At 56.5% G+C, this 15,916-nt stretch overlaps 5 non-coding genes across 5 annotated transcripts; all 5 read right to left on the reverse strand.

The window, feature by feature from the left end:
- Positions 1 to 2,682: 2,682 nt before the first annotated feature.
- LOC133086267 (small nucleolar RNA SNORD116) lies at positions 2,683 to 2,775 on the reverse strand. The gene has a single exon (XR_009700027.1). It is a non-coding gene; the product is annotated as a small nucleolar RNA SNORD116 (small nucleolar RNA).
- Positions 2,776 to 5,464: 2,689 nt separating this feature from the next.
- On the reverse strand, positions 5,465 to 5,557 carry LOC133086268 (small nucleolar RNA SNORD116). Its single transcript, XR_009700028.1, has one exon. It is a non-coding gene; the product is annotated as a small nucleolar RNA SNORD116 (small nucleolar RNA).
- A 2,689-nt stretch (positions 5,558 to 8,246) lies between these two features.
- LOC133086270 (small nucleolar RNA SNORD116) lies at positions 8,247 to 8,339 on the reverse strand. Its single transcript, XR_009700029.1, has one exon. It is a non-coding gene; the product is annotated as a small nucleolar RNA SNORD116 (small nucleolar RNA).
- A 2,689-nt stretch (positions 8,340 to 11,028) lies between these two features.
- Positions 11,029 to 11,121, reverse strand: LOC133086271 (small nucleolar RNA SNORD116). Its single transcript, XR_009700030.1, has one exon. It is a non-coding gene; the product is annotated as a small nucleolar RNA SNORD116 (small nucleolar RNA).
- Positions 11,122 to 13,810: 2,689 nt separating this feature from the next.
- On the reverse strand, positions 13,811 to 13,903 carry LOC133086272 (small nucleolar RNA SNORD116). Its single transcript, XR_009700031.1, has one exon. It is a non-coding gene; the product is annotated as a small nucleolar RNA SNORD116 (small nucleolar RNA).
- Between the last annotated feature and the right edge of the window lie 2,013 nt (positions 13,904 to 15,916).

Raw genomic sequence — 15,916 nt, forward strand, 5'->3', positions numbered from 1 at the left:
TGCTGGGACGCTGCAGAACACAAACGGGCAGGCCGTGGGGCTCTGCAGAGGAGCCATGACCCGGAAGTACTCCAAAAGCCTGGGGAATCCACAGTCTTCAGGCCACTCGGCAAGACCAACAATCAATCCACTCTTGCAGCCACTGGGCCCATCTGATGAAAACCTAATATCCAATGGCACATTTTCGTATGGGTGAATGCCTACCGTCCTGAGTTATCCAGAGCCACGCTCAGCAATGTGCGCCCGCCCCACTTTTTCCAGTTCTCCTTAGGACATCCAGTCATCAGACAACGCGAAGGTCTTCTTGTCTTTGCCGACGGCCAGCCTTGCCCTGCAGCTGCACCTGAGAAGGGGACAGAAATCATGCAGGCTTCTGAATTGCACCACGGTTCAGAGAACATGATTCTTGCGAACACTTACCTTGCCGTGAGCCCAGAACCTGCTTTCCAAGTAACACTATCCATTACCGAAAACTGATTGCGTGTCTCACAGCATGACTGGAGGAAGTTAGGCACGTACATTGGTCGGTGTGTCAGACACTGTATCTGTGTATTCACGTGAGTGGGCGTGTGTGACTGTGACTGCGCACGAGGATGCGCTTGTGGGTTCCTGTGTGTGGCGCTGAATACGCGTCTTGGTCTCTGGGTGTCGCTGTGGCCCTCTGCAGACACCTCCAACAGTAAATGCCATAGTTTATACACAGCACCCTGGTTGGACCCCCAACTGAAAGGAGAAAGACCCCTGTCAGCTTCAAGAGGCCGCATGCGAAATTTAACCCCCAGGGGCTGCTGAAATGGGTCACAGACTCCCGCTCTCCCACAGCCACGCCTTCTGACCAAAGCACAAAGACTGGACGAGACCTGCCTCCCGGCCGTGGGTGTCCCATCTACGTGGACCTGGAGACCCTGCCACCTACAAGCACATCTGATGTGCCCTTGGGGTCACTCCCAGCGCTCCCAGAAGCAAGGGAACCTCCCATGGGGGGCCTGCCTCCGACCTGCAGTTGCCTACAGGCAAGATGCAGCCCGGCACTACTCAAGGGGCTAACGAACTTCGGCCCAAGTGCCTCTTCTCACCAACTAGACCATATCACTTTCCGTGACCCCGTGGGAATGCCCACAACGGGAAGTGTTGGGCTTCAGCAACCATGACACAGGTTGGGACCTGACAGCGGAAATTAGGCCACCTTCCCGGCCACGTATCGGCAAGCTTCCAACTGGCAGGTTTCACGGCCCAGACCACTGAGGAAACGCTCAAACGCTTCACAGCCTCGTCCTAAGTGCCCTCCTGCTGCCTGCAGGGCGACTCAACCCTACTTGAAGCCACAGACATCATGCGAACAGGGGGACACTGAACACCAGGGAAGACAGACCGCAAGCCTGTCTGCTTTGATGAGGCCCACGGCACCTCATGCATCCTGGCAATTCTCCACTGCCACAGCGACACTACCGAGGAACTCACAGTGATCAAAGGCACTGTCCCCGAGGACCACAGACAGACTTTCAATGGAAGACCTCTGCCATGCGAGGGGACTTGGAAGCCTGAAAGGGAAAGGTGGTTGGCCACGGCAGGGCACCTGGCAGGGCAACAGTGTCCCCATCTCTTCCCGGCCAATGGACTGCTCCGGATAAAGCTCTGGCTCTTCGAACGGCCTGCATGCCACATGGGCCGGCCGCGTCATGCCCTCCTGGAGAAACACTATCGCTTTGCACATTCCCAAAAGAAGGAACAAAACGACCAAAGGGCTTGTTCACGTAACTCACCTACCCCCAAGGAGGCCGGCACAGATGCCTCAGCATGTCCATCTTCTCTACGTCCCGCAAGACACCCGTGTGGAGTCACTCCTCCGGAAATGGGATCGCAACTCTACACAGGTTACCTACCTCACTACAACCTCATGAACTGCCAAAGCCATCCCCTCCATAGGCAGCTGATGCCAGCCCTTCACGAACAAGACACATCCTCGGGAAGCTGAGGCCAGCGCCTGCAACACAATGATGACAGCCCATCCCACGACATTACATAGGACGTGTCCTCATGATACCTTAACTTTCTCTCCAGGCCCCCAGCCACCACACAGGCTTAAATGCTGCACTCGATCCTCAGCCCACTCCACGATGATCCACTTAGCACCAACAGTGTGCCGGCAGCTTCAGCAGAGGAGCTGAAAGGGGCAGCCCCGAGGCCTAGTCCATCGGCCCCCTTCTGCCATCGCTCAACTCCAGCCCACCCCCGCTCACTGCTCCAGCCCCACCGGGCACTCAGGAACCTCACCACACCACACACAACATCAGAGAGGGCCACAGGCCTGGCCTGAGGCTCCAGGCTCCAACCAGGGAAGCTTGCTCATTTTGGCTTCCAGAATCAACCTCCGAAGCGGCATGCACAAAGCGTGATCCTGCCCAAAACACACCTCTCCAAGCTGCAAGCTCACTGGGCCTCCACCAGCACACGCTCCGACTCTGAAGACTAGCAGGAGAGCCTGCCCTCTTGTATTCGCTCAGCGGTCTTTTAGCAGGGACCGGGGATTCATAGATGACCCAGCTTATGGGCAGACACGGTCGACCCTCACACAGGAGTCCCTCCAATGCTGGAGCCCTTAGTGGTGTTTGCATGCCTGTCAGCAGGGGACGTCGGCCCTCACTCCTAACTGTCCCATACCCCCGAGAGAGGAAACGTGCTGGACCTCAGTTTCGATGAGGAGACGGTAGAGCGTTCTCACTCATTTTGTTCAGATTTTCCAAGGAATGCATACAAGGGTGTCATCATCGATCCAAGCACATGCTGGGACGCTGCAGAACACAAACGGGCAGGCCGTGGGGCTCTGCAGAGGAGCCATGACCCGGAAGTACTCCAAAAGCCTGGGGAATCCACAGTCTTCAGGCCACTCGGCAAGACCAACAATCAATCCACTCTTGCAGCCACTGGGCCCATCTGATGAAAACCTAATATCCAATGGCACATTTTCGTATGGGTGAATGCCTACCGTCCTGAGTTATCCAGAGCCACGCTCAGCAATGTGCGCCCGCCCCACTTTTTCCAGTTCTCCTTAGGACATCCAGTCATCAGACAACGCGAAGGTCTTCTTGTCTTTGCCGACGGCCAGCCTTGCCCTGCAGCTGCACCTGAGAAGGGGACAGAAATCATGCAGGCTTCTGAATTGCACCACGGTTCAGAGAACATGATTCTTGCGAACACTTACCTTGCCGTGAGCCCAGAACCTGCTTTCCAAGTAACACTATCCATTACCGAAAACTGATTGCGTGTCTCACAGCATGACTGGAGGAAGTTAGGCACGTACATTGGTCGGTGTGTCAGACACTGTATCTGTGTATTCACGTGAGTGGGCGTGTGTGACTGTGACTGCGCACGAGGATGCGCTTGTGGGTTCCTGTGTGTGGCGCTGAATACGCGTCTTGGTCTCTGGGTGTCGCTGTGGCCCTCTGCAGACACCTCCAACAGTAAATGCCATAGTTTATACACAGCACCCTGGTTGGACCCCCAACTGAAAGGAGAAAGACCCCTGTCAGCTTCAAGAGGCCGCATGCGAAATTTAACCCCCAGGGGCTGCTGAAATGGGTCACAGACTCCCGCTCTCCCACAGCCACGCCTTCTGACCAAAGCACAAAGACTGGACGAGACCTGCCTCCCGGCCGTGGGTGTCCCATCTACGTGGACCTGGAGACCCTGCCACCTACAAGCACATCTGATGTGCCCTTGGGGTCACTCCCAGCGCTCCCAGAAGCAAGGGAACCTCCCATGGGGGGCCTGCCTCCGACCTGCAGTTGCCTACAGGCAAGATGCAGCCCGGCACTACTCAAGGGGCTAACGAACTTCGGCCCAAGTGCCTCTTCTCACCAACTAGACCATATCACTTTCCGTGACCCCGTGGGAATGCCCACAACGGGAAGTGTTGGGCTTCAGCAACCATGACACAGGTTGGGACCTGACAGCGGAAATTAGGCCACCTTCCCGGCCACGTATCGGCAAGCTTCCAACTGGCAGGTTTCACGGCCCAGACCACTGAGGAAACGCTCAAACGCTTCACAGCCTCGTCCTAAGTGCCCTCCTGCTGCCTGCAGGGCGACTCAACCCTACTTGAAGCCACAGACATCATGCGAACAGGGGGACACTGAACACCAGGGAAGACAGACCGCAAGCCTGTCTGCTTTGATGAGGCCCACGGCACCTCATGCATCCTGGCAATTCTCCACTGCCACAGCGACACTACCGAGGAACTCACAGTGATCAAAGGCACTGTCCCCGAGGACCACAGACAGACTTTCAATGGAAGACCTCTGCCATGCGAGGGGACTTGGAAGCCTGAAAGGGAAAGGTGGTTGGCCACGGCAGGGCACCTGGCAGGGCAACAGTGTCCCCATCTCTTCCCGGCCAATGGACTGCTCCGGATAAAGCTCTGGCTCTTCGAACGGCCTGCATGCCACATGGGCCGGCCGCGTCATGCCCTCCTGGAGAAACACTATCGCTTTGCACATTCCCAAAAGAAGGAACAAAACGACCAAAGGGCTTGTTCACGTAACTCACCTACCCCCAAGGAGGCCGGCACAGATGCCTCAGCATGTCCATCTTCTCTACGTCCCGCAAGACACCCGTGTGGAGTCACTCCTCCGGAAATGGGATCGCAACTCTACACAGGTTACCTACCTCACTACAACCTCATGAACTGCCAAAGCCATCCCCTCCATAGGCAGCTGATGCCAGCCCTTCACGAACAAGACACATCCTCGGGAAGCTGAGGCCAGCGCCTGCAACACAATGATGACAGCCCATCCCACGACATTACATAGGACGTGTCCTCATGATACCTTAACTTTCTCTCCAGGCCCCCAGCCACCACACAGGCTTAAATGCTGCACTCGATCCTCAGCCCACTCCACGATGATCCACTTAGCACCAACAGTGTGCCGGCAGCTTCAGCAGAGGAGCTGAAAGGGGCAGCCCCGAGGCCTAGTCCATCGGCCCCCTTCTGCCATCGCTCAACTCCAGCCCACCCCCGCTCACTGCTCCAGCCCCACCGGGCACTCAGGAACCTCACCACACCACACACAACATCAGAGAGGGCCACAGGCCTGGCCTGAGGCTCCAGGCTCCAACCAGGGAAGCTTGCTCATTTTGGCTTCCAGAATCAACCTCCGAAGCGGCATGCACAAAGCGTGATCCTGCCCAAAACACACCTCTCCAAGCTGCAAGCTCACTGGGCCTCCACCAGCACACGCTCCGACTCTGAAGACTAGCAGGAGAGCCTGCCCTCTTGTATTCCCTCAGCGGTCTTTTAGCAGGGACCGGGGATTCATAGATGACCCAGCTTATGGGCAGACACGGTCGACCCTCACACAGGAGTCCCTCCAATGCTGGAGCCCTTAGTGGTGTTTGCATGCCTGTCAGCAGGGGACGTCGGCCCTCACTCCTAACTGTCCCATACCCCCGAGAGAGGAAACGTGCTGGACCTCAGTTTCGATGAGGAGACGGTAGAGCGTTCTCACTCATTTTGTTCAGATTTTCCAAGGAATGCATACAAGGGTGTCATCATCGATCCAAGCACATGCTGGGACGCTGCAGAACACAAACGGGCAGGCCGTGGGGCTCTGCAGAGGAGCCATGACCCGGAAGTACTCCAAAAGCCTGGGGAATCCACAGTCTTCAGGCCACTCGGCAAGACCAACAATCAATCCACTCTTGCAGCCACTGGGCCCATCTGATGAAAACCTAATATCCAATGGCACATTTTCGTATGGGTGAATGCCTACCGTCCTGAGTTATCCAGAGCCACGCTCAGCAATGTGCGCCCGCCCCACTTTTTCCAGTTCTCCTTAGGACATCCAGTCATCAGACAACGCGAAGGTCTTCTTGTCTTTGCCGACGGCCAGCCTTGCCCTGCAGCTGCACCTGAGAAGGGGACAGAAATCATGCAGGCTTCTGAATTGCACCACGGTTCAGAGAACATGATTCTTGCGAACACTTACCTTGCCGTGAGCCCAGAACCTGCTTTCCAAGTAACACTATCCATTACCGAAAACTGATTGCGTGTCTCACAGCATGACTGGAGGAAGTTAGGCACGTACATTGGTCGGTGTGTCAGACACTGTATCTGTGTATTCACGTGAGTGGGCGTGTGTGACTGTGACTGCGCACGAGGGTGCGCTTGTGGGTTCCTGTGTGTGGCGCTGAATACGCGTCTTGGGCTCTGGGTGTCGCTGTGGCCCTCTGCAGACACCTCCAACAGTAAATGCCATAGTTTATACACAGCACCCTGGTTGGACCCCCAACTGAAAGGAGAAAGACCCCTGTCAGCTTCAAGAGGCCGCATGCGAAGTTTAACCCCCAGGGGCTGCTGAAATGGGTCACAGACTCCCGCTCTCCCACAGCCACGCCTTCTGACCAAAGCACAAAGACTGGACGAGACCTGCCTCCCGGCCGTGGGTGTCACATCTACGTGGACCTGGAGACCCTGCCACCTACAAGCACATCTGATGTGCCCTTGGGGTCACTCCCAGCGCTCCCAGAAGCAACGGAACCTCCCATGGGGGGCCTGCCTCCGACCTGCAGTTGCCTACAGGCAAGATGCAGCCCGGCACTACTCAAGGGGCTAACGAACTTCGGCCCAAGTGCCTCTTCTCACCAACTAGACCATATCACTTTCCGTGACCCCGTGGGAATGCCCACAACGGGAAGTGTTGGGCTTCAGCAACCATGACACAGGTTGGGACCTGACAGCGGAAATTAGGCCACCTTCCCGGCCACGTATCGGCAAGCTTCCAACTGGCAGGTTTCACGGCCCAGACCACTGAAGAAACGCTCAAACGCTTCACAGCCTCGTCCTAAGTGCCCTCCTGCTGCCTGCAGGGCGACTCAACCCTACTTGAAGCCACAGACATCATGCGAACAGGGGGACACTGAACACCAGGGAAGACAGACCGCAAGCCTGTCTGCTTTGATGAGGCCCACGGCACCTCATGCATCCTGGCAATTCTCCACTGCCACAGCGACACTACCGAGGAACTCACAGTGATCAAAGGCACTGTCCCCAAGGACCACAGACAGACTTTCAATGGAAGACCTCTGCCATGCGAGGGGACTTGGAAGCCTGAAAGGGAAAGGTGGTTGGCCACGGCAGGGCACCTGGCAGGGCAACAGTGTCCCCATCTCTTCCCGGCCAATGGACTGCTCCGGATAAAGCTCTGGCTCTTCGAACGGCCTGCATGCCACATGGGCCGGCCGCGTCATGCCCTCCTGGAGAAACACTATCGCTTTGCACATTCCCAAAAGAAGGAACAAAACGACCAAAGGGCTTGTTCACGTAACTCACCTACCCCCAAGGAGGCCGGCACAGATGCCTCAGCATGTCCATCTTCTCTACGTCCCGCAAGACACCCGTGTGGAGTCACTCCTCCGGAAATGGGATCGCAACTCTACACAGGTTACCTACCTCACTACAACCTCATGAACTGCCAAAGCCATCCCCTCCATAGGCAGCTGATGCCAGCCCTTCACGAACAAGACACATCCTCGGGAAGCTGAGGCCAGCGCCTGCAACACAATGATGACAGCCCATCCCACGACATTACATAGGACGTGTCCTCATGATACCTTAACTTTCTCTCCAGGCCCCCAGCCACCACACAGGCTTAAATGCTGCACTCGATTCTCAGCCCACTCCACGATGATCCACTTAGCACCAACAGTGTGCCGGCAGCTTCAGCAGAGGAGCTGAAAGGGGCAGCCCCGAGGCCTAGTCCATCGGCCCCCTTCTGCCATCGCTCAACTCCAGCCCACCCCCGCTCACTGCTCCAGCCCCACCGGGCACTCAGGAACCTCACCACACCACACACAACATCAGAGAGGGCCACAGGCCTGGCCTGAGGCTCCAGGCTCCAACCAGGGAAGCTTGCTCATTTTGGCTTCCAGAATCAACCTCCGAAGCGGCATGCACAAAGCGTGATCCTGCCCAAAACACACCTCTCCAAGCTGCAAGCTCACTGGGCCTCCACCAGCACACGCTCCGACTCTGAAGACTAGCAGGAGAGCCTGCCCTCTTGTATTCCCTCAGCGGTCTTTTAGCAGGGACCGGGGATTCATAGATGACCCAGCTTATGGGCAGACACGGTCGACCCTCACACAGGAGTCCCTCCAATGCTGGAGCCCTTAGTGGTGTTTGCATGCCTGTCAGCAGGGGACGTCGGCCCTCACTCCTAACTGTCCCATACCCCCGAGAGAGGAAACGTGCTGGACCTCAGTTTCGATGAGGAGACGGTAGAGCGTTCTCACTCATTTTGTTCAGATTTTCCAAGGAATGCATACAAGGGTGTCATCATCGATCCAAGCACATGCTGGGACGCTGCAGAACACAAACGGGCAGGCCATGGGGCTCTGCAGAGGAGCCATGACCCGGAAGTACTCCAAAAGCCTGGGGAATCCACAGTCTTCAGGCCACTCGGCAAGACCAACAATCAATCCACTCTTGCAGCCACTGGGCCCATCTGATGAAAACCTAATATCCAATGGCACATTTTCGTATGGGTGAATGCCTACCGTCCTGAGTTATCCAGAGCCACGCTCAGCAATGTGCGCCCGCCCCACTTTTTCCAGTTCTCCTTAGGACATCCAGTCATCAGACAACGCGAAGGTCTTCTTGTCTTTGCCGACGGCCAGCCTTGCCCTGCAGCTGCACCTGAGAAGGGGACAGAAATCATGCAGGCTTCTGAATTGCACCACGGTTCAGAGAACATGATTCTTGCGAACACTTACCTTGCCGTGAGCCCAGAACCTGCTTTCCAAGTAACACTATCCATTACCGAAAACTGATTGCGTGTCTCACAACATGACTGGAGGAAGTTAGGCACGTACATTGGTCGGTGTGTCAGACACTGTATCTGTGTATTCACGTGAGTGGGCGTGTGTGACTGTGACTGCGCACGAGGATGCGCTTGTGGGTTCCTGTGTGTGGCGCTGAATACGCGTCTTGGGCTCTGGGTGTCGCTGTGGCCCTCTGCAGACACCTCCAACAGTAAATGCCATAGTTTATACACAGCACCCTGGTTGGACCCCCAACTGAAAGGAGAAAGACCCCTGTCAGCTTCAAGAGGCCGCATGCGAAGTTTAACCCCCAGGGGCTGCTGAAATAGGTCACAGACTCCCGCTCTCCCACAGCCACGCCTTCTGACCAAAGCACAAAGACTGGACGAGACCTGCCTCCCGGCCGTGGGTGTCCCATCTACGTGGACCTGGAGACCCTGCCACCTACAAGCACATCTGATGTGCCCTTGGGGTCACTCCCAGCGCTCCCAGAAGCAAGGGAACCTCCCATGGGGGGCCTGCCTCCGACCTGCAGTTGCCTACAGGCAAGATGCAGCCCGGCACTACTCAAGGGGCTAACGAACTTCGGCCCAAGTGCCTCTTCTCACCAACTAGACCATATCACTTTCCGTGACCCCGTGGGAATGCCCACAACGGGAAGTGTTGGGCTTCAGCAACCATGACACAGGTTGGGACCTGACAGCGGAAATTAGGCCACCTTCCCGGCCACGTATCGGCAAGCTTCCAACTGGCAGGTTTCACGGCCCAGACCACTGAGGAAACGCTCAAACGCTTCACAGCCTCGTCCTAAGTGCCCTCCTGCTGCCTGCAGGGCGACTCAACCCTACTTGAAGCCACAGACATCATGCGAACAGGGGGACACTGAACACCAGGAAAGACAGACCGCAAGCCTGTCTGCTTTGATGAGGCCCACGGCACCTCATGCATCCTGGCAATTCTCCACTGCCACAGCGACACTACCGAGGAACTCACAGTGATCAAAGGCACTGTCCCCGAGGACCACAGACAGACTTTCAATGGAAGACCTCTGCCATGCGAGGGGACTTGGAAGCCTGAAAGGGAAAGGTGGTTGGCCACGGCAGGGCACCTGGCAGGGCAACAGTGTCCCCATCTCTTCCCGGCCAATGGACTGCTCCGGATAAAGCTCTGGCTCTTCGAACGGCCTGCATGCCACATGGGCCGGCCGCGTCATGCCCTCCTGGAGAAACACTATCGCTTTGCACATTCCCAAAAGAAGGAACAAAACGACCAAAGGGCTTGTTCACGTAACTCACCTATCCCCAAGGAGGCCGGCACAGATGCCTCAGCATGTCCATCTTCTCTACGTCCCGCAAGACACCCGTGTGGAGTCACTCCTCCGGAAATGGGATCGCAACTCTACACAGGTTACCTACCTCACTACAACCTCATGAACTGCCAAAGCCATCCCCTCCATAGGCAGCTGATGCCAGCCCTTCACGAACAAGACACATCCTCGGGAAGCTGAGGCCAGCGCCTGCAACACAATGATGACAGCCCATCCCACGACATTACATAGGACGTGTCCTCATGATACCTTAACTTTCTCTCCAGGCCCCCAGCCACCACACAGGCTTAAATGCTGCACTCGATTCTCAGCCCACTCCACGATGATCCACTTAGCACCAACAGTGTGCCGGCAGCTTCAGCAGAGGAGCTGAAAGGGGCAGCCCCGAGGCCTAGTCCATCGGCCCCCTTCTGCCATCGCTCAACTCCAGCCCACCCCCGCTCACTGCTCCAGCCCCACCGGGCACTCAGGAACCTCACCACACCACACACAACATCAGAGAGGGCCACAGGCCTGGCCTGAGGCTCCAGGCTCCAACCAGGGAAGCTTGCTCATTTTGGCTTCCAGAATCAACCTCCGAAGCGGCATGCACAAAGCGTGATCCTGCCCAAAACACACCTCTCCAAGCTGCAAGCTCACTGGGCCTCCACCAGCACACGCTCCGACTCTGAAGACTAGCAGGAGAGCCTGCCCTCTTGTATTCCCTCAGCGGTCTTTTAGCAGGGACCGGGGATTCATAGATGACCCAGCTTATGGGCAGACACGGTCGACCCTCACACAGGAGTCCCTCCAATGCTGGAGCCCTTAGTGGTGTTTGCATGCCTGTCAGCAGGGGACGTCGGCCCTCACTCCTAACTGTCCCATACCCCCGAGAGAGGAAACGTGCTGGACCTCAGTTTCGATGAGGAGACGGTAGAGCGTTCTCACTCATTTTGTTCAGATTTTCCAAGGAATGCATACAAGGGTGTCATCATCGATCCAAGCACATGCTGGGACGCTGCAGAACACAAACGGGCAGGCCGTGGGGCTCTGCAGAGGAGCCATGACCCGGAAGTACTCCAAAAGCCTGGGGAATCCACAGTCTTCAGGCCACTCGGCAAGACCAACAATCAATCCACTCTTGCAGCCACTGGGCCCATCTGATGAAAACCTAATATCCAATGGCACATTTTCGTATGGGTGAATGCCTACCGTCCTGAGTTATCCAGAGCCACGCTCAGCAATGTGCGCCCGCCCCACTTTTTCCAGTTCTCCTTAGGACATCCAGTCATCAGACAACGCGAAGGTCTTCTTGTCTTTGCCGACGGCCAGCCTTGCCCTGCAGCTGCACCTGAGAAGGGGACAGAAATCATGCAGGCTTCTGAATTGCACCACGGTTCAGAGAACATGATTCTTGCGAACACTTACCTTGCCGTGAGCCCAGAACCTGCTTTCCAAGTAACACTATCCATTACCGAAAACTGATTGCGTGTCTCACAGCATGACTGGAGGAAGTTAGGCACGTACATTGGTCGGTGTGTCAGACACTGTATCTGTGTATTCACGTGAGTGGGCGTGTGTGACTGTGACTGCGCACGAGGATGCGCTTGTGGGTTCCTGTGTGTGGCGCTGAATACGCGTCTTGGGCTCTGGGTGTCGCTGTGGCCCTCTGCAGACACCTCCAACAGTAAACGCCATAGTTTATACACAGCACCCTGGTTGGACCCCCAACTGAAAGGAGAAAGACCCCTGTCAGCTTCAAGAGGCCGCATGCGAAGTTTAACCCCCAGGGGCTGCTGAAATGGGTCACAGACTCCCGCTCTCCCACAGACACGCCTTCTGACCAAAGCACAAAGACTGGACGAGACCTGCCTCCCGGCCGTGGGTGTCCCATCTACGTGGACCTGGAGACCCTGCCACCTACAAGCACATCTGATGTGCCCTTGGGGTCACTCCCAGCGCTCCCAGAAGCAAGGGAACCTCCCATGGGGGGCCTGCCTCCGACCTGCAGTTGCCTACAGGCAAGATGCAGCCCGGCACTACTCAAGGGGCTAACGAACTTCGGCCCAAGTGCCTCTTCTCACCAACTAGACCATATCACTTTCCGTGACCCCGTGGGAATGCCCACAACGGGAAGTGTTGGGCTTCAGCAACCATGACACAGGTTGGGACCTGACAGCGGAAATTAGGCCACCTTCCCGGCCACGTATCGGCAAGCTTCCAACTGGCAGGTTTCGCGGCCCAGACCACTGAGGAAGCGCTCAAACGCTTCACAGCCTCGTCCTAAGTGCCCTCCTGCTGCCTGCAGGGCGACTCAACCCTACTTGAAGCCACAGACATCATGTGAACAGGGGGACACTGAACACCAGGGAAGACAGACCGCAAGCCTGTCTGCTTTGATGAGGCCCACGGCACCTCATGCATCCTGGCAATTCTCCACTGCCACAGCGACACTACCGAGGAACTCACAGTGATCAAAGGCACTGTCCCCGAGGACCACAGACAGACTTTCAATGGAAGACCTCTGCCATGCGAGGGGACTTGGAAGCCTGAAAGGGAAAGGTGGTTGGCCACGGCAGGGCACCTGGCAGGGAAACAGTGTCCCCATCTCTTCCCGGCCAATGGACTGCTCCGGATAAAGCTCTGGCTCTTCGAACGGCCTGCATGCCACATGGGCCGGCCGCATCATGCCCTCCTGGAGAAACACTATCGCTTTGCACATTCCCAAAAGAAGGAACAAAACGACCAAAGGGCTTGTTCACGTAACTCACCTACCCCCAAGGAGGCCGGCACAGATGCCTCAGCATGTCCATCTTCTCTACGTCCCGCAAGACACCCGTGTGGAGTCACTCCTCCGGAAATGGGATCGCAACTCTACACAGGTTACCTACCTCACTACAACCTCATGAACTGCCAAAGCCATCCCCTCCATAGGTAGCTGATGCCAGCCCTTCACGAACAAGACACATCCTCGGGAAGCTGAGGCCAGCGCCTGCAACACAATGATGACAGCCCATCCCACGACATTACATAGGACGTGTCCTCATGATACCTTAACTTTCTCTCCAGGCCCCCAGCCACCACACAGGCTTAAATGCTGCACTCGATTCTCAGCCCACTCCACGATGATCCACTTAGCACCAACAGTGTGCCGGCAGCTTCAGCAGAGGAGCTGAAAGGGGCAGCCCCGAGGCCTAGTCCATCGGCCCCCTTCTGCCATCGCTCAACTCCAGCCCACCCCCGCTCACTGCTCCAGCCCCACCGGGCACTCAGGAACCTCACCACACCACACACAACATCAGAGAGGGCCACAGGCCTGGCCTGAGGCTCCAGGCTCCAACCAGGGAAGCTTGCTCATTTTGGCTTCCAGAATCAACCTCCGAAGCGGCATGCACAAAGCGTGATCCTGCCCAAAACACACCTCTCCAAGCTGCAAGCTCACTGGGCCTCCACCAGCACACGCTCCGACTCTGAAGACTAGCAGGAGAGCCTGCCCTCTTGTATTCCCTCAGCGGTCTTTTAGCAGGGACCGGGGATTCATAGATGACCCAGCTTATGGGCAGACACGGTCGACCCTCACACAGGAGTCCCTCCAATGCTGGAGCCCTTAGTGGTGTTTGCATGCCTGTCAGCAGGGGACGTCGGCCCTCACTCCTAACTGTCCCATACCCCCGAGAGAGGAAACGTGCTGGACCTCAGTTTCGATGAGGAGACGGTAGAGCGTTCTCACTCATTTTGTTCAGATTTTCCAAGGAATGCATACAAGGGTGTCATCATCGATCCAAGCACATGCTGGGACGCTGCAGAACACAAACGGGCAGGCCGTGGGGCTCTGCAGAGGAGCCATGACCCGGAAGTACTCCAAAAGCCTGGGGAATCCACAGTCTTCAGGCCACTCGGCAAGACCAACAATCAATCCACTCTTGCAGCCACTGGGCCCATCTGATGAAAACCTAATATCCAATGGCACATTTTCGTATGGGTGAATGCCTACCGTCCTGAGTTATCCAGAGCCACGCTCAGCAATGTGCGCCCGCCCCACTTTTTCCAGTTCTCCTTAGGACATCCAGTCATCAGACAACGCGAAGGTCTTCTTGTCTTTGCCGACGGCCAGCCTTGCCCTGCAGCTGCACCTGAGAAGGGGACAGAAATCATGCAGGCTTCTGAATTGCACCACGGTTCAGAGAACATGATTCTTGCGAACACTTACCTTGCCGTGAGCCCAGAACCTGCTTTCCAAGTAACACTATCCATTACCGAAAACTGATTGCGTGTCTCACAACATGACTGGAGGAAGTTAGGCACGTACATTGGTTGGTGTGTCAGACACTGTATCTGTGTATTCACGTGAGTGGGCGTGTGTGACTGTGACTGCGCACGAGGATGCGCTTGTGGGTTCCTGTGTGTGGCGCTGAATACGCGTCTTGGGCTCTGGGTGTCGCTGTGGCCCTCTGCAGACACCTCCAACAGTAAATGCCATAGTTTATACACAGCACCCTGGTTGGACCCCCAATTGAAAGGAGAAAGACCCCTGTCAGCTTCAAGAGGCCGCATGCGAAGTTTAACCCCCAGGGGCTGCTGAAATAGGTCACAGACTCCCGCTCTCCCACAGCCACGCCTTCTGACCAAAGCACAAAGACTGGACGAGACCTGCCTCCCGGCCGTGGGTGTCCCATCTACGTGGACCTGGAGACCCTGCCACCTACAAGCACATCTGATGTGTCCTTGGGGTCACTCCCAGCGCTCCCAGAAGCAAGGGAACCTCCCATGGGGGGCCTGCCTCCGACCTGCAGTTGCCTACAGGCAAGATGCAGCCCGGCACTACTCAAGGGGCTAACGAACTTCGGCCCAAGTGCCTCTTCTCACCAACTAGACCATATCACTTTCCGTGACCCCGTGGGAATGCCCACAACGGGAAGTGTTGGGCTTCAGCAACCATGACACAGGTTGGGACCTGACAGCGGAAATTAGGCCACCTTCCCGGCCACGTATCGGCAAGCTTCCAACTGGCAGGTTTCACGGCCCAGACCACTGAGGAAACGCTCAAACGCTTCACAGCCTCGTCCTAAGTGCCCTCCTGCTGCCTGCAGGGCGACTCAACCCTACTTGAAGCCACAGACATCATGTGAACAGGGGGACACTGAACACCAGGGAAGACAGACCGCAAGCCTGTCTGCTTTGATGAGGCCCACGGCACCTCATGCATCCTGGCAATTCTCCACTGCCACAGCGACACTACCGAGGAACTCACAGTGATCAAAGGCACTGTCCCCGAGGACCACAGACAGACTTTCAATGGAAGACCTCTGCCATGCGAGGGGACTTGGAAGCCTGAAAGGGAAAGGTGGTTGGCCACGGCAGGGCACCTGGCAGGGAAACAGTGTCCCCATCTCTTCCCGGCCAATGGACTGCTCCGGATAAAGCTCTGGCTCTTCGAACGGCCTGCATGCCACATGGGCCGGCCGCATCATGCCCTCCTGGAGAAACACTATCGCTTTGCACATTCCCAAAAGAAGGAACAAAACGACCAAAGGGCTTGTTCACGTAACTCACCTACCCCCAAGGAGGCCGGCACAGATGCCTCAGCATGTCCATCTTCTCTACGTCCCGCAAGACACCCGTGTGGAGTCACTCCTCCGGAAATGGGATCGCAACTCTACACAGGTTACCTACCTCACTACAACCTCATGAACTGCCAAAGCCATCCCCTCCATAGGTAGCTGATGCCAGCCCTTCACGAACAAGACACATCCTCGGGAAGCTGAGGCCAGCGCCTGCAACACAATGATGACAGCC

Source organism: Eubalaena glacialis, chromosome 2 (assembly GCF_028564815.1).
Source record: "Eubalaena glacialis isolate mEubGla1 chromosome 2, mEubGla1.1.hap2.+ XY, whole genome shotgun sequence".
NCBI classification, from domain to species: domain Eukaryota; kingdom Metazoa; phylum Chordata; class Mammalia; order Artiodactyla; family Balaenidae; genus Eubalaena; species Eubalaena glacialis.